This window comes from Protopterus annectens, chromosome 2.part2 (assembly GCF_019279795.1).
Source record: "Protopterus annectens isolate FY-2018-M chromosome 2.part2, PAN1.0, whole genome shotgun sequence".
Lineage (NCBI taxonomy): Eukaryota > Metazoa > Chordata > Ceratodontiformes > Protopteridae > Protopterus > Protopterus annectens.
In genome coordinates, this window is record NC_056730.1 from 228,410,565 (window position 1) to 228,435,780 (window position 25,216).

The window sequence follows — 25,216 nt, forward strand, 5'->3', positions numbered from 1 at the left end:
AATACTCTTGGTACTATATCATATGAAATTGACAATTTAATGCCCTCATGGAAAGAGTTGCAGACGTATACACTTTTTTACCCCATCTCTCTAAAGCTCTGGACTCCCTTTCAGAGGGTAGAGGATTTCTAGCAGTGGCAGCTGCAACCCCTTTTGGGCCCTGGGAAATAGTTTCTGGATCAGCAGAGTGGGCCTTGTACAGGTGAAGATGTGAGTCCGGGACCCTGTAGTACCTATCAGGTTTGGCAGGAGCCGGAGGAGAGAGTCAGGGTTGTACTAGCATCAGAGTACACATCATCAATGACATTCAAAACAGGAGGTATAGCTAAAGGCCTATGCTGAGGTAAATGTAAAAAGGTCCTTAATCTCTTTCTAGAATCAGAGAATTCCTGACCCTGCCATTGAAAATGTTCTCTCATAGAGTGTAATGTCTCTCCAAAGGAAAACTCTTCAGGAGGGGAGGCTGAGGGAATAGATTCTTCAGCATCAGAATCCTCATAGGCCGAATAAGCCTCCTCCTAGTGGTCTGACAGAGTACAGCCATCAAAGGACTCATCTGAGGAGTGGGGGTCAGAGGGCTCAACCCTGGGCCTTTTGTCTGGAGGTGGTTGTGAGCCCCTGTCCGGATGAGGTTGAGAACCTCTAATTAAGGAGATAAGATCCTCAGTTAAGCTAAGAATCTGTGAGCCAGTAGAGGGTCTCTGAGAGGTAATCTTGGGAGGCAAAGCTTTAGAAAGTTTAGCAGCTTTAGCCCTAGAGAAAGCCTTAATGGACATGGATGCAGGAGGTCTGGCTGCACCACGTGCAGGAGTAGATTTGTCTAAAGGAATGGTGTTGGAAGGTTCCTGGACACCAGTTTCAGTAGGTAATTCAATAACCGACTCGGCCAGGGCCTCCGGGGCCAAGGTAGCTGGGCGTTGCCCCTCGCAATCGAGTGGGTTCTGCTGGTTTTAATCGGAAGTACCAAGGACTCGGTTTCAGCCGAGACCGAGACATGGTAGGCCTGACCATGGTTTCAGCCGAAACCGCGGTGTCGGTCCTTGTCCTTCCGCTTAACTAAATGTCGGTCCACGGCATCTTCTAAGCAAAACTAGCCCCAAAGAATTCCTCTGCAAACTCCGACCGACGTCTAAGAGTTCGTCGGTTGAAGGAAGCACAGGCTGAACAGGCCGAGATGTCGTGGTCTGGGCCTAGGCAGGGGAGGCAGTAAGAGTGGAAATCCTTATGAGGTATTTGTTTCCCACAAGTTAAACAATTATTAACTTTATCTGACATCGGCTGAGGCAAGAAAGAGTCCCCAATGGGGTACTTAGCTTTTTCGAAGTCTTCAGTAGCTGAATCACAGGAGCTGGCCGACCGGCACTTGCGAACTGCTTCTGCTTCGGGCACCACACGGCAAGAAAGACTGGAGAAAATGGTGTCGGCTGATGCTTTTGTACCCCAGACACTCTGACATTGGGGAAAGTGCGACATCAGCCGAGGCCAGACCCAGACTTTGGAATCCGGCCGACCGAAGGGCTGCCTGAGGCAGGACAACCCATATGTGATGACTGCAGATGCATCCTTGAAGGACATCAGAGGTGGCTAACTTCACAGCACCCATGCCAATGGAAAATAGCTGCATGACTGCCAAATCTTACACCAATGTACTGTACGAACATGTACATAAATGCATGGAACTAGCCATACCCAACAGAACCATGACAGTCTCCTCCAAAAAAAGAAACCGATCTAGTGGTCCTCTGCCATTAATAAACTCTACAACAGAAAGAAGAAACTGTTGCAGAAAAAATTAAAATCCCAAGATTGGAAAAGTTGAGATCCCTCATAAAATCCTCTAAAGCCAGCTATGAAGGCAGAATTGTGGCAGAGACTAAAAACAATCACAAAGCCTTCTATAGTTATATCAAGAACTTCCAGATGCCCAGATTTGCTCTGAGATACTGCACAATGGTACCTCCTATATTGAGCCAACAGATATTGCCAACATACTGACCGACAGTTCAGTGCCAACTTTACCTACCCCCCCCCCAAAGGACCAATCACAATACTGGAAGAATTTCAGGCACCCAGCATTACTGCAGCACAGGTTAAAGCTACATTGTCCAAGGCCAAGAATACAGCTTCCATGGGACCGATAATATCCCTGTCTGTGTTCTACAAGAACTACAAAATGAACTGGCACCACATCTGTGTGCCTTGTTCAGTCACAGCTTCACCTCAGGCTTTGTCCCTATCAAAATGGCGCACTGCTACAGTCATCCCTCTCCATAAAGGGGGTGTGACTACAGACCCTGGGAATTACCGCCCCAATAGCCTGATGAGTCTGATATGTAAAGCATCATCATGGACATGATTAACAAAGATATAGGAAATCTCAAAACTCTGGACCCCTTACAGTTTGACTTTGTGAAAGGGAGATCATGCCTGCTCAACCTGGTTGACTTCTTTGAGTCAGTCACCAGGGCTGTGGATGAAGGTAAGGCAGTGCATACAGCCTACCTCAATCTGGCCAAGGCCTTTGATACCATTCTTCACTCAGGAATTACTAATAAACTCACCAAACTATGCATCAACAGCTATATCATTAGGTGGGTTACAAATTGGCTCACAGATAGAACACACAGTGTGAAAGTAGCAAACTCCAAGTCAGACTGCCGACCAGTCACGAGTGTAATCCCACAGGTATCGGTCCTGGGTCCTCTCCTGTTTGGCATCTACTTCTCAAAAGTCCAGGCCAACTTAAAGGAACTCTGGCTGACCAAGTTCACAGATGACTGCAAGCTGGGAGCCATTATTAACTCCGTAAGTGATGCAGACATCCTACAGAAAGGCCTCACTGACACCAATGACTGGTGTCAAGACCATGGCCTTAAGCTAAATGCCAAAAAATGCGTCATCATCACCTTTGGTAAAAACTCATTTCCCACTAATTACCACATCGATGGGAGCCCACTGAAAACTGAAGGTGTTATAAGAGATCTGGGGACGCAGGTTGACAGCAACCTCTCCTTCGACCACCACATTGCCACTGTGGTCAGAAAGTTCTTCTGTGTGGCACATCTCATTACCAAGGGTTTTGCATCCAGGAAGAAAGAGATAATCGTCTCTCTCTACTCTTCCTTCATTTGACCAATCATCAAGTATAATGCCCCATTTGGCATGTACCTCACTGGACACCTGCAACAGCTGGAGAGGCTACAGAAGTACCTCATGAAGAAGATCCTAGGCATTAAACACATGTCCTACACAGTCAGACTCAAATTACTCCAGCTATTCTCTGTCTCATATCTCCTACTTAGATGCGATCTCTGCTTGAGTTACAAAGCCATGTCTGACCCAGCTCTGTTAGAAATGCTACATCTAAAGAAATGCCAATCCCTCTGCACCACACACTCCAGAAAACTCAACCTCATTACCACAATCAACAGAAAGTACAGTTTTGTACCTACCATAAATGTAGATGTTCGAGTGCTAATACAGCTGCAGTAATCACAGATGGGTTCTCTGCTGTCAGGCAGTCCCTCGGTCGGCCGAATTCCAAAGTCTAGGTCCGGCGTCGGTTGCTGTCGCTTTCTTTCCTGACATCAGTGAGGTAGGAGTATATAAGACACAGCCGACGCCATTTTCTTCAATCTTTCTTGCCCCAGATGTCAGGTGCCCCCAGAAGGAAGGCAATACATAAATTATATTTATATACATGAAATGCAATATAATCAAAAATCAATAGTTGCAAGCAAATATACCATAGAAGGATAACCCCATCAGGTTGTATGAAGAGGGGTTAGGTCCTAGGCCTTTACCAAGAGGGGAAGGAGGGAGGGAAAAGTACAGTTTTGTACCTACCATAAATGTAGATGTTCGAGTATCCACATTGCTGCAGTCCTTACTATTGGGGTAGTCCGCTGTCCAGTCGGCCCGAATACCAAAGTATATGGCTGACGTCGGTCAGGGCGCATTAGACTGACGTCAGTACGTCAGGGTACTAATGCGCATGACCGACGTCATATCCTCAGTCTTTTCTTGCCCCAGATGTCAGAAGACCCTGAAAAGATAAGGCCAAAAACCAAAAACTCCCAAAATACCAGCACCAAAAATATATATATAATATATACACAATTAGCAGAATAAAACCTCACCTACACAACCACCCCTAAACACAGAGGGGAAGGAGGGAGGGTAAATTGGACTGCAGCAATGTGGATACTCGAACATCTACATTTATGGTAGGTACAAAACTGTACTATGTTCTTCATTCCACATTGCTGCAGTCCTAACTATTGGGTAGAATCCCAAAGCAGAGGTAAGGGAGGCTGGCAAATCATAAGGAAGCAGGAACTGACAACATGCCTTGCAAAATAGCTGTGGCAAAACCAGCCCTAGACTTAGAGTAGAGAGGAAGGTGATAATGCTTAGAGAAAGTATGCACTGAACTCCAAGTAGCTGCCTCCAAAATATCCTTAGTTGCCACCCCCCTTAGAAATGCTGTGGAAGTGGCAGTAGCCCTAGTGGAATGAGGCCTAATCCCAGCAGGAATCTCCTTGCCATGATGGGAATAACAAAATGCAATGCAACACCCAATCCACCTAGAAATAGTTTGTTTTGACACAGGCTTGCCCTTAGAACTCAAAGCAAAAGAAACAAACAACTGCTGAGACTGCCTAAAATCCTTAGTCCTGCTCAAATAATAACGCAATAGCCTGTGTACATCTAAAGTGTGCAAAATCTTTTCCCCTTTATTTTGGGGATCTGCATAAAAGGTAGGCAAATGAATAGTTTGGTTTAAAGCCACACTAGAAACCACCTTAGGCATAAAGGAAGGATTAGTACGTAAAGATACCCTATCCTTATGAAAAATCAAAAAAGGCTCCACTGCCATAAGGGCCTGCAACTCAGAAACCCTTCTTGCAGAAGTAATGGCCAACAAAAGCAGTCTTCCATGACAAGTATTTCAAGTCAGCAGTAGCCGCAGGCTCAAAAGGTTGTAGAGTAAGTTTCTCCAACACAAAATTGAGATCCCAAGCAGGAGTAGGAGCTCTACGTGGGGTTCTTATATTCTTTGCCCTCTAAGAAATTGCTTGAACAAAGGATGCGAAAACAATGGTGGGTCACAATCATAGTGAGCTGAAATTGCTGCAGCATGAATCTTAATGGAAGAAAAAGACAAACCTTTGTCCAGTAACTCAGTAAGATATTGAAGAGCCACACTCAAATTTGGCTCAGTAATCTCCAAATTGTTTGCTGCACTCCAAAACAAAAATCTCTTCCATTTTTCTCGTACACTTTCCTTGTACTAGGTCTTCTGGCTTCCATAATCACATTTAAAACTTGTTGAGGAAGCTGAGACCTGCTGTCTTTCAAAACAGAATATGCCAGGCTGTTAGATGTAGAGAGTGAAGCTTGACATTGAGCAGATGACCGTCCCTCTGAGACAACAGGTGTGGAATCAAGGGTAAAGGCCATGGAGGCTTCCTTACCAGACTCCTCAGTAATGGGTACCAGTGCTGCCGAGGCCAATCTGGAGCTATTAAAATCATCCTTGGCTTGTCTTGTCTGACCTTTAGAAGCACCTTTGGAAGAAGAGGCAGAGGTGGAAAGGCATACACATGAAGATTTTTCCAACTGAAAGAAAGAGCATCCACTTTCCAAGCTGTGTGATGAAATCCCTTCGTGCAAAACTTTGGCAGCTGGTGGTTTAGTGGAGAAGCGAACAGATCTATGTCTGGAGTTCCCCATGACACTGTCAATTTTTGAAATACATGAAGATCCAGTTTCCACTCGTGGGGATCCATGATTTGTCTGCTTAATACATCTGCTAAGGAGTTCTGTGCTCCGGCAGAAACCTTGCCTGAAGAGTTAGTTGCAGACTGAGCGCAGTCTCCCATAAAATCATTGCTTGTCTGCACAATGGGTAAGAATGTGTTCCCCCTTGTTTGTTGATGTACCACATGACAGTTGTGTTGTCTGTTAGAATCAACACCTGCCCTGGAAGAAGTAACTCCTTGAAAGCAATTAATGCAAACTGAACTGCTAACATCTCTTTCATGTTGATATGTAGATGCTGTAGTCTGGCAGGCCACTTGTCTTGTATCCACTTTCCATTTAGATGAGCTCCCCAAGCAATATCTGAGGCATCTGTCGTTAGAATCTGACTTGCCTCTGGCCGGGTCACAGAGAGTCCCTTGTTTAGGTGACATTCCTGAGCCCACCACAAAAATTCCTTTTGAATGCAAGGTATTATTTGAATGACAGTGTCCAAATCCTGGCAGTGCTGTGTCCACAGATTTTTGAGATACCATTGTAGCTTCCTCATATGCAGTTTGGCATTGGGAAGCACCAGAATACAAGATGCCATGAACCCTAAGGCTTGCAGGACTGTCCTTGCAGTCAGCCCGGACTGAAGAGATAGATGATGGAAGTAACTGGAAAGATTCTTTTGTTTGTCCGGGGTTAAAAAGGCCATCTGGGCTGCTGTATTCAGTCTCACACCCAGAAAGCACATGTCTTGAGAGGGTACTAGACTGGACTTTATTTCGTTCACAGAATACCCTAGGCATCTTAGCACTGCTATGACATATTCCAGATGCTGTAGAAGATCTTCTTTTTCTTGAGCCAGAATCAGGCAGTCGTCCAAGTAAGGATAGATTTGGATTCCTTTTAGCCTGAAGTAAGCTATCACTGGAGCCAGAACCTTTGTGAATACTCTGGGCGCAGTAGATAAGCCAAAGGGCAATGCAGAGAACTGATAATGAGAATTTCCAGCTCAAAAACGCAGATACTTCCTGCAACTTAGTCTTATTGGCACATGAAGGTAAGCTTCCTTGAGATCTAAAGTTACCATCCAGTGATCTTTGCCCAGCAGAGGTAAAAGCTGTTGTAACGTCAACATTTTGAACTTGGGAATGTCCAGATAAGTGTTGAGGATAGACAAATCCAGTATTGGTCTCCACGTGTTCCCCTTCTTTGGTACTAGGCACAGGCGAGAATAAAATCCTAGGCCCCTTTCCGGCACAGGAACTGACTGAATGGCCCCTATTTGGAGCAACAGAGAAATTTGCTTGTGAGCCTCTGTTCTTTGAAGAGGAGGAATGTCTGGCATGCCTTTGAAAGGAGGCAAGGTATGGAAATAAAACCTGTAACCGTGGTGAATAATATCCAGAACCCATCTGTCTTGGGTAATTAAATCCCAATTTTCTTTGAAAAGAGACAGCCTTCCTCCCAAAGGTGCTGCCAGGCGAGAACGTACTGGCAGCTGAAAAGGCAGGTCATTGGGTCTGCTTACGAAAGGACTGACCCCTGCCCTCACCAGAAGTCTGAGCAGGGGAACTCCCCGTCCTAGGCCTAAAAGAACCCTGAGCTCTGCCCCTACCACGTCTAGACCTACCCCTAGACTGGGAATCATAAGCAGGATAAGTCCATCCCTTAGTAGGCCAATTTCTACTAAACTTGGAGGCTGCACCTGCAAAAATCTTTAACAGTTTGCATAGACTTAGCCTTGTCCTCCATTTTCTTCAAAACTGCTTCCACAGGCGAACCAAACAACACATCAGACTGTAAAGGAGCATCCAAAATCCTTGTCTTAACATGCTCAGCTAAATTCTGATCTCTCAGCCAGGCGTGCCTACGAAGAACAGAACCAGTGGCAGCCACCCTGGAGGAGGCCTGCACAGCATCAAAACCACACTGCAAGGAATGTTTACCCACCTGTTCAGACACATGAACTAAATCCTGCAACTCTTTACACTCAATACCTTCAGCCAGAGCATCCACCTTAGATTTCATCTGTGAAAGAAGATAATTCTGATATTTTAACATGTGAAACTGACAATTCAACGCCCTCATGGCTAAAGTGGAAGAAGTATACACTTTCTTTCCCCATCTATCCAAAGCCCTTGCCTCTTTATCAGGAGGGACAGGATTTTTAACAACTGAGGCCTTCACACCTTTAGGCCCCTGAGAGACAGTTTCTGGGTCTGCCCTAGGACTCTTAAAAGATACTTATGAGCTTCAGGCACCCTATAATACCTATCCGGTTTAACTGGGGCAGGAGGCAAAGAATCAGGATTCAGGGAAGCCTCTGCAAACACATCTTCCACCACATTCAAAACAGGAGGTATAGCTAAAGGCCTATGCTGGGGTAAAACAAGAATTCCCTAAGCCTTTTCCTGGAATCAGAGAAATCTTGACCTTCCCATTTAAAATGCTCCCTCATGGAATGTAGAGTCTCTGAAAATGAAAAATCCTCAGGAGGAGAAGCAGAAGGAGTAGAATCATCCACATCAGAATCAGAATAAGGAGGGTACTCCTGCAAGTCTTCAGCTGAAGACTCCGAAGCCTCGAGCATTGCTCAAAACTCTCAAACTCAGGTTCCACCCTAGGCCTCTTATCAGGAGGGGCATAGAACCCTAATCATAGTAATCAAATCCTCTGCCATTTTAAGCATATGTTTCTTAGGCAAAGATGCTGAACCACTAGGAGAAATCACCAAAGAAGCTAAACTTGGCCTGCCCCTCAAAGAAGCCTTGGAAACTGAAGGGGAGGCTCTAACCACCTTAGGAAGAGAGGGAAGAACAGCCACCTGAGAAGTCCCTCAGCCTGGCCTAGTTCCTGAGAGGATACATCCTGTAACAGTAAAGTCTCTCCCTGAGACTCCAAAGAAACACCTGGCAAAACCTCCGGCTCCACTGAGCCTTCCAAAGAACCGACGTCTGGGACTGTCGGTTCCTCCACCCTGGGCTTTGCTGCTTTATCTTTGCTTTTTAGTCGAAGCCGGCCGGAGCATCCGGCGGCATTTTATAATTACAACGCTTCCCAAACACTAACCTGGCACAGTCTAACCTTCTCTTAATAGTGCGTTTGTTAAATCTAGCACAAGAGCGGCATCCAACAACGCCGTGCTCAGGCCCTAAACAAGGTATACACAAAGTATGGTAATCCCTATGAGGTATCTGTTTCCCACAAGAAATACAGTTATTCACTTTTTCTGACATCCGGTTAAATACTGAGGCAAGAAAAACCAAAATATTCTAACGGGTACTTAGCCAACTTTGATTCGGTCTGAAACTCTGACTTCAGAAACTTTCAGAACGCCAACCTGCACTCGCAAAATTGCTTCTGCATCGGACCATGCGGCAAAAAAGACAGAGGATATGACGTCGGTCATGCGCATTAGTACCCTGACGTACTGACGTCAGTCTAATGCGCCCTGACCGACGTCAGCCATATACTTTGGTATTCGGGCCGACTGGACAGCGGACTACCCCAATAGTAAGGACTGCAGCAATGTGGAATGAAGAACATCCTGTACTGCAGCTGTATTAGCACTCAAACATCTACATTTATGGTAGGTACAAAACTGTACTATGTTCATCGTGCATACAGCTGCAGTAATCACAGATGGGTAGAATCCCAAAGCTATGCAGAGGGTGGTAGTCACTAGGTGGAACTGGGATGAGCCAGAATGCCCTGCAACACAGCAGTGGCAAAGCCTGCTCTAGTTTTGGAATATAAAGGCAGGTGGTAGTGTTTTGTGAAGGTATGCACAGAACTCCAAGTGGCTGCCTCCAAAATATCTTTCATAGGAACTCCTCTGAGGAAGGCTGTAGAGGTAGCTGTGGCCCTGGTGGAGTGGGATCTGATGCCTGTAGGGACAGGTTTTTCATGATAGGAGTAACAAAACTGTATGCAGTGGCCTATCCATTTAGAAATTGTCTGTTTGGTAACTGGCTTCCCTTGAGCTCCTACAACATAGGACACAAAGAGTTGTTCTGATTTCCTGAAAGGCTTTGTTCTGTCCAAATAATAACATAGCTGTCTATGGATGTCTAAGGAGTGTAGGAGCCTTTCCCCTTTGTTTTGAGGATTGGGGTAAAAGGTAGGTAAGTGTATGGCTTGATTTAAAGCTACCCTGGATACCACTTTAGGCATAAATGACGGATTGGTTCGAAGGGAAACCCTAACCTGATGGAAGATGAGGAAGGGCTGCACAGCCATGAGGGCTTGTAGCTCCAATACTCTACGAGCTGAGGAAATGGCCAGAAGGAAAGCTGTTTTCCAGGACAAGTATTGCAAATCTGTTGAAGCAGCTGGTTCAAAGGGAGGCAATGTTAATTTTTCTAGAATGTAATTAAGATCCCAGGCTGGTATTGGTTGTTTCCTTGGTGGTCTTATATTCTTAGCCCCTCTGAGGAACTGTCTTAAGAGTGGGTGAGAGAATAAGGGTGGATCTGTGTTGTATTCTGCAGAAATGGCTGAGGCATGGATTTTTATGGAGGAAAATGAAAGACCATTGTTCAGCAGCTCAGCAAGATACTGTAATACTTGAGGCAAATTCAGTTTTTTAGGGTCCTGGCCTTTTATCTCATTCCAAGAGCAAAACCGTTTCCATTTTGCGGAGTAAGCCTTTCTAGTAGATGGCCTTCTGGCCTCCAAAATGACATCCTGCACCTCTTTGGGGAGTAGAGTCTGTTGTGGTGTTAAGGAATTTTCCATGCAGTGAGATTGAGTGTTTTCAGCTGACTGTGAAGAGTTTTGTAGCTGTGCTGAGTCAGCAGAAGAGGCATTAGAGGTAGGGGCCAGGGAGGAGTATGTGTTAGGCTCCTCAGTAGTGGGTACCAGTGTTGTCTTGGCCAGTCTGGAGCAATCAGTATCATCTTCGGTCTGTCTGCTCTTGCTTTCAAGAGCACCTTGGGCAGGAGAGGCAGAGGTGGGAAAGCGTAAACTGTCCATGCTGTCCAACTGAATGAAAGGGTGTCCACTCTCCAGGCCTTTGGATGAAAGGTCCTTGAACAAAATTTTTCCAATTGATGACTCCTGTGGGAGGCGAAGAGATCTATGTCTGGCCTCCCCCACGCTTTGATTATCTTTGTAAACACTTGAGGATGCAACTTCCATTCATGTGGATCTGTCATATTTTTGCTTAGATTGTCTGCCAGCGTGTTTTCCAAGCCTGGCAAGTACTGTGCTTGAAGTTCGATTTGCCATTCCAGAGCCAAGTTCCAAAGTGTCATGGCTAGTCTGCACAGGGGGTATGAATGTGTTCCTCCTTGTTTGTTTATGTACCACATTACTGTGGTGTTGTCTGTTCTTATCAATAATTGTCCTGGATGCAGGAGGTCCTTGAAAGCTGTAATTGCATTTATCACTGCTAGCATTTCTTTTTGATTGATGTGAAGGTGCTTTTCCTTTTTGGACCATTTGCCCTGAATGCACCTGTCTGTCATGTGCACCTCCCAGGCGTAATCTGAGGCATCTGTTGTGATGACTTGATTTGCTTGAGGCTTGCAGAATGGAAGACCTGTGTTTGTTTGACATGTTTGGGCCCACCATAGAAATTCCTTTTGCAAACATGGAATTATTGGTATTATTGTTTCCAAACTGTAGCTGTGTTGAGACCATAGGTTTTTTAGGTACCATTGAAGTTTCCTCATATGCAACTTTGCACATGGGATTAAAAGAATGCAAGATGCCATGAAGCCCAGAGCCTGCAGGATTTTCCTTGCAGTAAGCCTGGTACAATTTGCTAGTGTTTGAAGTACTGAGTTAGTTGCCCCTGTTTTTCTGGCATAAGATAGGCCATCTGGGTGTTTGTGTCCAAGTTGGCACCCAGGAAAGTTATTTTCTGAGATGGTGTTAGCCTGGATTTCTCTTTGTTGATTGTGTATCCCAGAGAATTCAGTAACCGTGTTGCATAAGCCAGATGTTCCAGAAGTATGTGTTTGCTGTCCGCTTGGATCAGGCAGTCATCCAAATAAGGGTAAATTTGTATCCCTTGAAGTCTGCAGTAGGCAATTACTGATGCCAGGCATTTCGTGAATACTCTGGGCAGTAGATAAGCCAAAGGGCAATGCAGAGAATTGATAGTGTATTGAACCTGCAAGAAATCTGAGGTATCTTCTGCAGCTTTGTCTGATTGGGACATGCAGGTATGCCTTCTTGAGGTCCAATGTTACCAGCCAAAACTCCTTGCCCAGCAGGGGAAGAAGCTGCTGTAATGTGAGCATCTTGAATTTTGGTGCAGTAAGAATGTGTTTAGGATGGATAAGTCCAAAATGGGTCTCCAGTCGGTTCCTTTCCTTGGTACCAGAAATAGCCTGGAATAAAAACCTTGACCTTGTTCATGAGTAGGTACCTCTTGAATAGCTTTCATGTCTATGAGCTTTGAAATTTGCAGTTGTGCCTCTGCCCTTTGATTGTGTGGCAGGTTTGGCATGCCTCTCATTTTTGGGAGAGTGTGAAAATGAAATCTGTAGCCTCTGTTTATAACGTCTAGGATCCATTTGTCTGTTGTGACAATATGCCAATTTCTTGTAAATAATGCCAGCTTTCCCCCAAGGGTGCTGCCAGCTGATACTTGCTTGGCATGGAAAGGAGGAAGTCATTGGGTTTGTTTCCTGTATTGTTGTGCACTGTCTTCGCCACCTCTTGGAGCTGGAGTTTGCCATTGCCTGCCTCTATATGATGCTTGTGATTGCCCTCTGCCCCTTGTGTGCCTGTATCTATCTCTTTCGGGCTTGTCCGTGGCTGGAAAGGACCAGTTTTTAGAAGGCCAGTTTCTGCTAAAACGTGGTGGTTGAACCTGTAGAAAAGCTTTGACTGTTTGCATAGATTTGGTCTTTTCTTCCATTTTCCGTAGTATCTCCTCAGCATTAGTACCAAATAGCACATCCTTTTGTAAAGGAGCATCTAATAGTTTAGCTTTCACATAATCAGGCAAGATTTGTTCCCTAAGCGATGCATGTCTACGAATGACTGATCCTGTAACAGCAGCTCTACTTGAGGCCTCTAGGGCATCATAGCCACATTGTAAGGTGTGTTTACCCACTTGCTGTGCACTATGCATCATATCCTGCAACTCCTTCAAATCTGGTTGTTCAGGTTGAGACATTTTATCTCTTAATTGTGATAACAGAAATTGCTGATATTTAAGCATATGAAACTGACAATTTAAGGCCCTCATGGCTAGGGTGGCCGAGGTATATACCTTTTGTCCCCACCTTTCTAAGGATCTTGACTCTCTTTCGGAAGGTAGTGGATTCTTAGCAGTAGAGGCCTTCATTCCCTTGGGGCCTTGAGAAACGGTTTCAGGGTCAGCATTATGGCTTTTGTAAAGAAATTGGTGAGAGTTAGGAACTCTGTAGTACCTATCAGGCTTGACTGGGGCAGGAGGCAGGGAATCTGGATTAAGGCAAGCCTCCGAATAAACATCATCAAGTATGTCCAAGACAGGAGGTATCGCCAGAGGTCTGTGTTGAGGTAACAAAAGAAATTCCCTAAGTCTTTTCTTAGAATCAGAAAAGTCTTGGGCCTTCCCAATGGAAGTGTTCCCTCAAGGTGTGCAAGGTTTCCCCAAAAGAAAAATCCTCAGGAGGAGATACAGAAGGAATGGACTGCTCTGCATCAGAATCTTCAAAAGGGGAGTAAGAGTGTTCCTCTACATCAGAATGATCTGAAAAAATGGAGCCCTGATCAGAAGAGGGAGAATCTTCCTCCACTCTGGGCCTCTTGTCTGGAGGGGGTTGGGAACCCCTGATAAGATTAATTAAATCCTCAGCCATTTTAAGCATCTGCTTTTTAGGCATGGGTCCTGGAGATGGGCCCTGTGCAACAGGCCTCTTTGGATGCCTGGCTGATTTGGACTTAGTAAAGGCCTTAATGGAAAAGGAAGATGAGGGCCTAAAGACACCATGGGTGGAAGTGGACCTGTCCACATTAGGAGGCTCAACACTCACAGTGGCTTCGGTGGTTGTAGTCTGGGTATGGGCCGAGGTACCTGCGGGCTCGGTTACAGAAGACCCCGCCAAAGAAGTGTCGTCGGTAGTCAGAGACTGCATAGGCATCTCGCTGAGATCCGGACCACGTGTAGCCGGTTTTGGCATGGTGTCGGTGGGGACCGCGGACCTCGCGTGTCGGTCCTTGTCCTTGCGTTTTTTGGACAAAACGGTAGTCGGAGTCTCTGACGACATTTTATAATCAAAGGCTTTACCAAAAACGTGTTGGGCGAACTCCGCCTGACGCTTAATAGTGCGTTTATTGAAAGTAGCGCAAAAGCGACAGCCTGAGACATCGTGGTCTGGGCCTAAACAAGGTATGCAGAGGGAATGGAAATCCTTATGCGGTATTTGCTTCCCACAAGAAATACAATTGTTAACTTTTTCTGACATTGGTCTGAGGCAAGAAAAGTTTCCCCAACGGGGTACTTAGCTTTAATGAAGACTTTGGTTTCCAATTTTTCGTAAATTCAGGAGCTGGCTGACTGGCACTTGCGAACTGCTTCTGCTTCGGGCACCGCGCGGCAAAAAAGACTGAAGAAAATGGCGTCGGCTGTGTCTTATATACTCCTGCCTCACTGACGTTAGGAAAGAAAGCGACAACAACCGACGCCGGACCTAGACTTTGGAATTCGGCCGACCGAGGGACCGCCTGATGGCAGAGAACCCATCTGTGATTACTGTAGCTGTATGCACGATGAACATCATGTTGGAGGGACAGGATCCTTACCTAGAGACTGCCCATGCTCTGGACTAGGCTTCCCATACATGTCAAGCAGAGCACCTCTCTGTCCCTCTTCAAGAGAAATCTTGATGAGTAGATGGGTAATAGAAAGTTCCCCCAGGGGATTACTCCAGTGGCTGTACTTGATACAGGCACTGGGAACTAACGTCGCACAGCATGATGCCAGGGCACTTCTATGGGCTAGGCTTGTAAAGGCTCCAGGGCCATAAGCCTAGTACACACATATGAACCTATGAACCTATAAGCATAGCACAGTCGTATAAGGAAATTACTGTAATAGTAGTTATTACTACTGTCTGCTAAGATTTCTGCTTCAGAAGGTCTGATGTCGAGTCTGACATCCAGAACCTAGCATGTACTTGGCATGTCTATGCATTCCAAGTATAAAGCAGGCATCCACCCACATCACCATTAATTCTTTCTTGTCCAGTGGGGAAGGTTCCACACTGGTCCCTAGGCATAGTCCTGACCAAAGGTAAGATCTTCCAGGAAATGCCCCTGTGTGAAAAAACTGAGAGCGCTCAAAAGATACTTGAAATCTGGGCTCACTCAAGTCCATCCTGCACTAAGTGGACCTGAGGCCTTGTGAAAGAGTTAGGTGTGCAAGTCTTGAAGAAAGCTGAATTCGTTAAAGGGGGATGCGACCCAGCCAAAGGACGTGCCAAGGAAATAAGAAGGGAAGTTGGAAGGGAAACTTACACTGCATCAGTGATCCATTCAAAATAAACTATTATGCTAAGCTCCTTACAAAACTGTACTGTTTTCATGATATGGAACATTATTATTGTAGTAATACTGACTGCTGGAATAATTCATAGAGTTCACAAGGTTTGGCAGGTAGAAAGATTAATTATAGGAATCCTTTAAGATGGCAATGTCAAACTTATCCTGACACTAGAGGATATGCCCAAACCATAATGTTTCAAAAATGTAGACAGAAGGCCAGACTTTTGCCACTGTAATGGACTGAATACTCACACCCCCCTCCGCAAAAAAGGCTAAAATGGCTTTTGTGCCATGAGTTATTTAAGATCTAATATGTGTTTCAAGTTTCTTTAAATAAGAAGAGTAACAGAAGGAAATACAGTCTACAAGCATTTACAAATTGCTACTTTGAAAACCTGTTTTTTTTCAGTTTTAGTTGCAAAGAATATACAAAAAGTCATTCTGAAGTTGTGATATTTTTTCATTTATTTCTATCTCGATAATTTCAGTTGCCTGAGTGCATCAAAAGAATGACAAAGCTATTCTTTCTCAGATGTTTCGGGGAAAAAGACTGGCAGCTCTACAGCCTGGTGTTATAAAGTTTCATTTATCATTTTTAGGCATAATGGATTTTTTTTTTTTATCAGCTGAACTGCACTGTTATGGAACACCAAAAATAGTTCTTTGTACATGAGCACTTTGCAAATCTGAAATTCTCTGCACCGAAGTCATTGCAAGCCAATTTTTTTTTCCATGTCAAAAGAATTAGGAATGAAGTTGTGGCAGATTCAGTGGGTAGTTGTGTCAGTTTCTCCAAAATGAATTCAAATCTCTAGGAAGATCAATCTCTTTTCTAAGTGATCTCAAATGTAATATCCAATAAGGAACTGTTAGGCTGGTTATAAGGTTGTGAAATGTATGTCTACAGACAAAAACAACGACAGGGCCGAAGAATATATCTTCCCAGAGGCATACGTCAACCCCATCCTGAGCATCTCTCAAAAGATATTGTAGAAAGATTGGGTCCAAGGCTTAAAATTGAGTTAGCTTCCTCCTGTGGCAGCAGAGGCTTTTACTTGTCTAGATGAGATCTCCTAACAGTAGGCTTCCTAGCACTCCTTGTGATGTTTAACACATCATCAGTGAGTGAGTGCATAAAAAGTACCAAAGTCATATCACCCATGTTGTGAGATGTAGAGTCTTCAGGTATGGATACATCATAACTGCCTTGTGCTAAGAGATCCATTTGCAGTAGCAGTTTGAATGGCTTGACTATCAACATTTCTAAGAGAAGACAGAAGCAATGCTGCCTAGGGCAAAACTGTGCTATTAGTATTATCTTTGGACCATCCTCCTTTGTATTTTGATCTTCTTTGGGAGTATGGGGAAACAGAAGGAATGCATAACAAAAAAGATGTGCCCAGACAATGGAGAAGTCATCTACTGACCAAGCCTCTTTGTATGGTGGCGGTGCTGTGCCGATGAAATAACTCTATCGTCTGTTGTACGGAGAAGCATCTCAGGCCCACTTTCCCTAATGGCCAGTGTGTCTGTTCCTGACCAGCTCAAGTCATCCAACTCTGAGTTTATTTGGGGTGGATAATTTCTGACTGTATTTAAGAAATTATTGATGGCCTACACGCATGAAAAAAATCAAATTCCTTACTATTTGGTTCCATAACACATTACAGCTGTATCCTGTGACCACTTGGAGCTCTCCCTACTTCCAAGTTGTTTTCAATGCACTTAGTATTTGGAGCACAGCCATTATTTCTTTTGTGCTGTGCCTTCTTTTTTAGGAGCAGCACCACTTTATTTATTTATGTATTTATTTTATTTATTTATTTATTTATTTGACATCTGTTTATGAGGAAAGTCTGAGTGGACCAGAACGTGCCCATTTTCAGCAAAGGCCCATAGAGAAAAGCTCCACAATCAAATTAAAAAAAAAAAAACAATCAGAGATATTTTAAATCACAAAGTATCATATTACATTACAAAATGTAAGAGTGAAAAAATTTAATAAGAACATAGAACATATATTTCATAGTAGAATACAATGAAAAGCAATAACACGAACTGGAGAAAATATGTGAGAAAACACTCATTAGTCGTATTATTTGTTCCATAGATGAGACCTGAAACAATTATAACAGGATATTTAAAAATGACATTAGAGATTACATGATTAGAGACAGTGAGGGAGAATTGAGTGATGTCTTAGTGTGTGAGATGGTGTTCATATTATGTTTACAAAAGGAAAAAAGAATAGAGAGAAAGGAGATTGTAAGAAGAGTGCAGGGTAGGGGGTCTTCTAGTAGCTTAGGTTTGCAGGGAGTACAGGGAAAGAGGTAGAGGAAGGGTCTGCTGAGATGAAATGAATAAGGTAAGGTAATGGGGAAAACCAAAAAAAGGAGTGCAGCAGGAGGCTGGAGAGGATCATGAGCTTTGACTAAGATTGAAAAGGGGTGAGTGAAGTACAGTGAGTAAGTGTCTGGTGAAAATTTCACTCCCATACCCCCCCCCAACTTATCACAAACCTTCCTCCAAACCCCCCTACCCTTACATGTCTGAAGAGCAGGTCTTCAAAGCCGTGTCCAAGGCAAAAAGCACAGCCTCTGCTGGACCAGAAAACATCCCGAGCTGTCTTCTAAACAGATTAAAACACAAACTAGCATCACCATTAAGTTTATACGTTTCAATCACAGCCTAACCACAGGCTTTGTTCTTATGGAATGGAGAAAAGCAACAGTTATTCCCTCCACAAGGGTGACCTAGGAACAGACCCAGGGAATTACAGACCCATAAGTTTGACCAACCTCATCTCTAAGGCCATGGAATGTATCAATATGGACCTCATAAATAAAGACATAAGTAACCTATAAACCCTGGACCCTATCCTATTTGACTTTGTCAAGGGTAGGTCCTGCCTGCTAAATCTGGTGGGCTTCTTTAAAAATGTGACCAGGGCCATTGACAAAGGCAAATCTGTGCACACAACATACCTTTCCTTGGCAAAGGCTTTCAACACAATCCCACATTCAGGCATTACCAACAAACTTAGCAAACTGAATGTAAATCCCTTCATTGTACTATGGGTTGCCAACTGGCTCATAAACCACACACGCTATCAAAGTGGGTGACTCCCCATCAACCAGCATACCTGTTGCCAGTGGGGTGCCACAGGGGTCAGTGCTGGGCATCCTACTGTTTGGTATATACCTCTCAGAAGTTCAGGTCAAAATTAAGGGGCTGTGGCTGACCAAGTTTGCAGATGACTGCAAAGTAGGTGCAGTCATTGAATTGCCAAATGATGTCAGCATTCTCCAGGAGGGTCTCACTCAGACCAACAACTGATGTATTAGTCACGGTCTCAAACTGAATGCAAAGAAATGCATCATCATTCCCTTCAGAACAAACAATGTCTCTTCACACTATCAAATCAACAAAACCCTAAGTACCCACAAACTGGTAAGGGACATGGGATCACAAGTTGACTGCAACCATACCTTCAACCATCATGTGTCTACTATAGTAAGAAAGACTTTCTACATAGCACACTAGATTAGTAAAGACATTGTCTTGAGAGCAAAAGAGAATATAACCTCTTTATACTTGGCAATAATCCGGCCCATAATCGAGTATAATGCCCTGTTCTGCATATATCATAGAAAGCACCAGCAGCAACTGGAGAGACCTCAAAAGTTTCTAACAAAGAAGATCAAGAGGCTCCAGCATGTGCCTTATACAGACCAGCTATAGTCCTTGTCACTATACTCCGTGTCATATAGAATTCTTACGGGATACTTATGCCTGTCCTATAGAGCAATCCAAGACCCATATCTAATGAACTTGCTGCATATCAGTAAATCAAATGGAACTAAGGCTACTCATTCCAGGGACCAAAATGTATTTATTTTATTTATTTTACATTTGTTGAACAGGATGGTCTAACTGGATGCATGTCCATTTTCAGTAGAGTCCCGGGGAGATAAGCTCCAAGAAGTTACATTAGTACAACTATTCAGGTAAAGGTTATTATACAGATACAAACTTAAGGTTTCAACAGTTCAAAAATGTACACAGTTTAAACATAAATTTAGGTAAGACGTTATGGTATAGATACATACTTAAATTTTCAGCAATTGCAAAAAAAAACCAACTTGCACAGTTTATACAGAATTTGTTGGAAGCAATTACATGAAGTATTTTACACTCTATTTACAAAAGACTTGGCTATATAAGTTAAATTAGCTGTAAAGGGTAAGATATGGCTTTGTAAAGGATAAGTAATAGGTGGACACTGACAGAAATCAGAGCAGATATAAGGTCTATAGCAAGAGAGAGAAGGAAGCCAGATAGGATTAGTCTGGATTTGTACAGGGACATAACCAATGGGTATTAAGACAGAGTTTCAAATTGTGCTTAAAAAGTGTAAAAGAAGACAGCGATGTGAGTTCGTCAGTTGGTTCCAGTTTTTCCCATTTCGTTAGAGAACAAGGCATCTCCTGCCATGTTTTTAGATTTACATGTTGGTACAAGTAGTTTATTAGATCATCTTAATGTTTTGATGTTTTTATATTGGGTAATGAGACTGGAAGGAATTGGGGTATTAGTGGCTTGGTAGAGGGTCTTGTGGGCAATGTTGACTTGGTTATAGTGAATCTGATTCTGGAGCTCTAGCCAGCCTAATTGTTTCAGGTTATAGCAGTGATGGGTCTTGAAAGTGGCAAATCTAGCAATGTTGTTATATGAGTTGGTCAGCTTGTTCAGGTTATATTTTGACAGGTTTGTACATATGGAAAAAGCATAGAGATGTGTGGAGATAAGGTGAGAGTTGGCAATGGTGGTTCTAGCTAGTGGGGAGAGAAAGGGTTTAATCCTGTAAAGAGATCCTAGTTTCTTGTTAACAATTTTTATGGTATTATTGATGTGGGTATCAAAGTTCAGGTTGTTATCAATATTAACTCCTAAACGTTTAGTTGTTGGATCAGGAGATATGAGTATACCACTGTTGGATGAGATTGAGAAACTGAGTGGGAGTGACTTCCTGGTAGGAGTAAAGAGCAAGAGTTTGTTTTTTTGGGGGTTCAAGAGGAGGCAGCATTGTAAAACCCAGTTCTCTGTTACACTAAACATTTTTTGGGTTAGAGTCTGTAGTTGGGATTGAGATTTAGCTGAGCAGATTATTGTCAAATCATCTGCATATTGTATGCAGTTGGCTTAGGGAATAGCTCGGTTTAGGTCATTGATAAATATTGAGAAAAGAAGAGGGCCTGATATGGAGCCCTGGAGAACACATAAGATAACAGGGAGATGATAGGTTGTTTTCCCATCGGATAGCCTGTTGTCTATTGTCTAAGTAGGACTGGAACCATTTAGTAGCCATTGTATCGAGAGAAAAAGGATTTTAGGATATAAATAATTAGATCATAGTTGACCATGTCAAACGTTTTCTAAAGGTCTATGAAAAGTGCTGAAGAGAGAACACTGTTATTACGGTTAGAACTGATGCAGTCGGTGAAGGATAAGAGAGCAGTAGTTGTGCTATGGAAGGGTCTGAAACCATGCTGACACTTAGCCAGAAGATTATTCTGAAATAGATGGTCTAGTAACTGTCTATGGATGCACTTTTCCATTATTTTTGCCAAGGGGAGAGTAGTGCTATAGGACGGTAGTTAGAATATTCTATGGAATTTCCACCCTTGTGTAGGGGAATCATGTGGGAGATTTTCCAGATGGCTGCAATGGTGCTTTCTTGTATGGTTCTATTTATCAACAGTGATATAGGATATGCTATGGCCTTGGCTGCTTTTTGCAGATATTCAGCAGGTAGCTGGTGAGCTGATGGGGTAGATGGTTTTAGCTTGTTTAAAAGGTTGCAAATGAGGGAGGTTGGGACTGGTTGCAAGTCGAGTATTGGAAGAGAGTTATCAGCAAAGGTCAGGAGAGCAGAGCCATCAGCTGTAAGTTGATTAGCTAGTGATCGGATGGTCTCTGAGAAGTAGGTATTAAAACCATTTGCAGTTTGCTGTGGATTGTCAGGATTTGCCCCAATAGGGGGTGGTGTAGTGGATTGACCTGGATGAAGTAAGCTGTTAATGCGGAACAAGAACTTTTGTGGATTATTGTGGTTAGTTTGCTGGAGATGGCAGTAAAAGTTTTTTTTTTTTTTAATCTTCAAGTATAGCTTTTTTTGTCTGTTTGTCTTAAATATTGTCTGTGAATTAAATAGGACACACTGGAGGGACATATTTATCGCCCAGCAACTACCATCTCTTTGTAACAGGCTATCAATTCATGTGAAACAGAGCATCTCCATGACAATGTTCAAAATGAACCTGGACTGGTGAATGGGACACCATAAATTCTTACTGGGGATAGCACCCACAACCCTCTTGGACATGGGCAGTCATCACTAAATGCAATCTTGGGTATTTTAGTATTTTCATGATTTTACATTGGGATAAAATGGCTAGGCTTAAAATGACCTTTGGGTCAATAGCCTAGTAATCTCCTATGATCCTGAGATCCTATAATTTCAATGAGGATTGGCTCAGGAGCAGGTCCTTGATTTTATAAAGTACTCTTTTAGGGAGCATTTAAATGTAGGCAGGTTAGAAATAGTTTATGTAGTCAGAAGTAGGGTGGTCCTTTTTTTTTGTTGCTACTGAGTAGGAGTAGGAGTATAGACTTTGTTCTGGGGATTTACTTTATTTATGGTGATGAGTGGGTTGTCTTCTGATTTGAGAGTTCTTTAAGAGCATGTTGATTAAAGGGATAAGACACTGGAAGGCTAACGGTTTGCATATGATATTATGTATTGCTATAAGTGGAATGTAGGAGCGGTGGAGGGAGGAGTTTCAGCCAGCTATGAGTATACAGAGTTTTACAGTGATGGGTAAAGGAGGGTGAATTTGTAGTAGACTTGGCAGTTTTGTTGTACCAGCTTTCAAGTTTGTTTTTTTAAGGATGGTTAACCTGGAACTTGAACTCCGTAAGTATCTCTGGACAGAGTCTAGTTCTCACGGTGCTGTCTGAAAGAGACTCCCCTTGGTTTGCCAAACTTGAGCTTGACCTGCTGCATCATTGTAATTCTTGCTTAATGCAAAAACAGAATTGGGATTTTCTCTTCTAGGGACTGGATATGTTAACTGCAGGTTTTCTTGAAGTAACATTGGCACTTTCTTACGTGACCTTGCTAGGATCACCTCCAAGATTACATATGTCATGTATCTCACTGTGTTTAGGAATTCCCCTCCACTAACAGCCCTTTCCTCTAGAAGATGAAATATCAGATACAAATGTCCTTGGTTCTGTAATATAGTTTCACTTGAGCCAGTCACTTTGTGAAGACCCTGAATGCAGTAGCCAAACCAAAGTGCAAGAAGTCAACCTGTCAATGGTATTTTCTGCCTCAAATCTGAGAATACATCTGTAATGCATGTGAATAGAATATGTATGTAGGCATCTTTGGATCTAGGCTCATCATTAGAATTTATGGGGCAGCAGTTATAAGAGGACCTGTGTGGTTAAAATCTTGATTATTTTTGTCATATCCTTGAGGGGTATTTTTTGTCATACCTCAGTACAGTGGGGTAAAATAATGGTTTTACAGACTAAATAGTCATCCAGTTTTTTTTTTTTTTTAATCTTTAGCTGTTGGGGACCCAAAGCTCAGATCATTGCTTAAGGGGGCATTCAGCAGGTGCAAATTAACATCCTTTTGTTGGGGTTATTCCTTAGCCAGAAATGTCTTGGCATAACAGACCCCATGAATGTTGCTCTGTATGTTCCATCTACAGCATCATTTTAACATTTAATGGATGTTCTTCTACCTAATTAGACGTTTTACTTTATGAGCATTCTCTGATGGCTCTTCTGTCTGTGCCCTCAATTGATTTATATTTAATTACATGAAATTAAAAATTAAGTGCTGTGAAGACCATGGTAGCAACCAATGTAGCTCATAAATAGTTCTTCTCCTCCCATTTGTTAGAAAAGGTAATATCAACTGGAACCAGCTTGGGCCACTTTTCTGGATCCAAATGTGCCATCAATGCATCAAGAGTAGGCTTTTTATACAAGAAGTTTTGAAAATCCTGGACTCTACAGAATCAGTAAGAATTCCTTGGAGAAGGGGATTTACAGTGTTGTATCATACAGATCAGAAAGAAGTTATCTTCAAAAGCCCCTAACTGAAGGGATATTCCCCTGCTTGGAGGTATCCATGTGACATTTTTATCACCTCATATGATGTGATCCTTCCTTTTATATGCAATATCATCAAATCAGATGTTTTCCATGGGAGATGCAGAGGACATTGTGTCTCCAGTGTTAGAATTAATGTCAAGGGGGGTGACATTGGTGAAGCATAGGTGACAGATTATTCTTCATTCTATGGAGAATCAGAGTTCCTCTATGGAGGGCTTAAGTCTTTCTATAAAAAAAGAACTCTTGATAATGATGACTGATCCACTAAAGCCGACGGCTTTGTAAAAACTGAAAAAATCCCTGGGTCAGACTGAAATAATTCTAGACTGGAAATAAGGGGAAGCAGTGTAGGGACTTAACTGTTGCATGAGATGCAGAAAACTACACAGAGCTCAATGTATTGAATTCTTTGTTGGAATTACTGAGTCTCATTAACATGGGATATGAGTGTCACTGACCTTCGTCTTCTGGCCATGGTTGCCCTCAAGGACAAGGACAGGGTGTTACCTATTCCTGCTAGAAAACAAAAAAATCAGCATCAAAGACAGACACCTGGAAAGGGGTATCCAGACAAACATGTTATGACAAGCGTTCAATTTCAGGAAGAGGTTCCTGGATCCAATGATATGGTGATCTACAAGCCAATAATGCCAGTGGTCTCAGATGATACAGATGCCTTATCTGGGTGCTGCAAAAAGGCCTCTCAGGGTCTGCTGCCTTTAAGCTGAGAAGATATCCTGGGCCTGATAAAAACAACCCCTCTTCTTCCTTTTGCATCTCTCTCTCAAGTGTTTCTCATTACTCTTTCTAGATGGGACTTATCTATAGGCAAGGAAAAGCTGTAAGTCAAAGGCAGTGTAGGTCAGTGTCTCAAATCTTTCCCTTTTCAGTGAGTCCTGAGAGAGCACTCCCTTTTCCTGATCATTTTTATGCTAAAGCCACAGTAAGTACTACAATTGGGGTTATGATACTTATCACCTGGGCAGCAGATGCACAGAGTATGGTAGTTTTTCATACAGATTCTGCACACTGCATGAATTACTAGCGTGTCTGGAGCAGACGTAATCTAAGATCATTACAGGCCTCCAAGCTCATCTAACTAACTGCAAACTAACTGTACATAAAAAGGCATAAAGAAAGTATTATACAAAGGAGTGCTTACCTCCAGCTTTGCCATAGGCCTAGAAAAAATAAACACCAAACTAACTAGTGTTAGTCATCTTGTGAAATATACCACAGCAAAAAAAAAACATCTATACCTCACAAGGGTGCCTGCTTTATACTATGAATGCAGTGATGTCACGTGGCTGCAGTCATCCTGACAGTTGGAAAGAGGAAATGTGCTAAGCTCTACATGTTAGGCAAGACATTCAGCATTCTTCAACAGTGGACCAGATTATGAATGTTTTCCCTTTCCTTTGATGATTACATCATTACTTAGCATATTTGCTTTAAACTGCTTATGCTGGTAAAAATTCTGAGAAGCCTTTTTCTTCTAAAAAGGGTTTCTTACTGGGATAATTACATACTGACTGTTTTTGTCCACCCTGACATTGAGAAATGTATCTTACCAACTTGTTTACTTCACTTTATTATACATATTGTTCTCAAAAGATTGCTACCTCTGACACCTCTTTGTTTATGTGTGCATTTACTTCTCTGTTAATTTGTGCAACCAATGTGAATACCACGCTCTATACTTTCTGTATTGTTTTCATAAATGCTATTTTTTTGTGTACCTCTGTGGAGCTTTTCTTCCCGGGCCTCTGCTGAATAAGTGCTC

General features: G+C 42.9%; 1 protein-coding gene across 1 annotated transcript in view; it reads right to left on the reverse strand.

The window, feature by feature from the left end:
* The window catches only part of FAM83B (family with sequence similarity 83 member B), a 936,941-nt gene that overhangs the window by 448,569 nt on the left and 463,156 nt on the right, over positions 1 to 25,216 (reverse strand). The window lies entirely within an intron of this gene.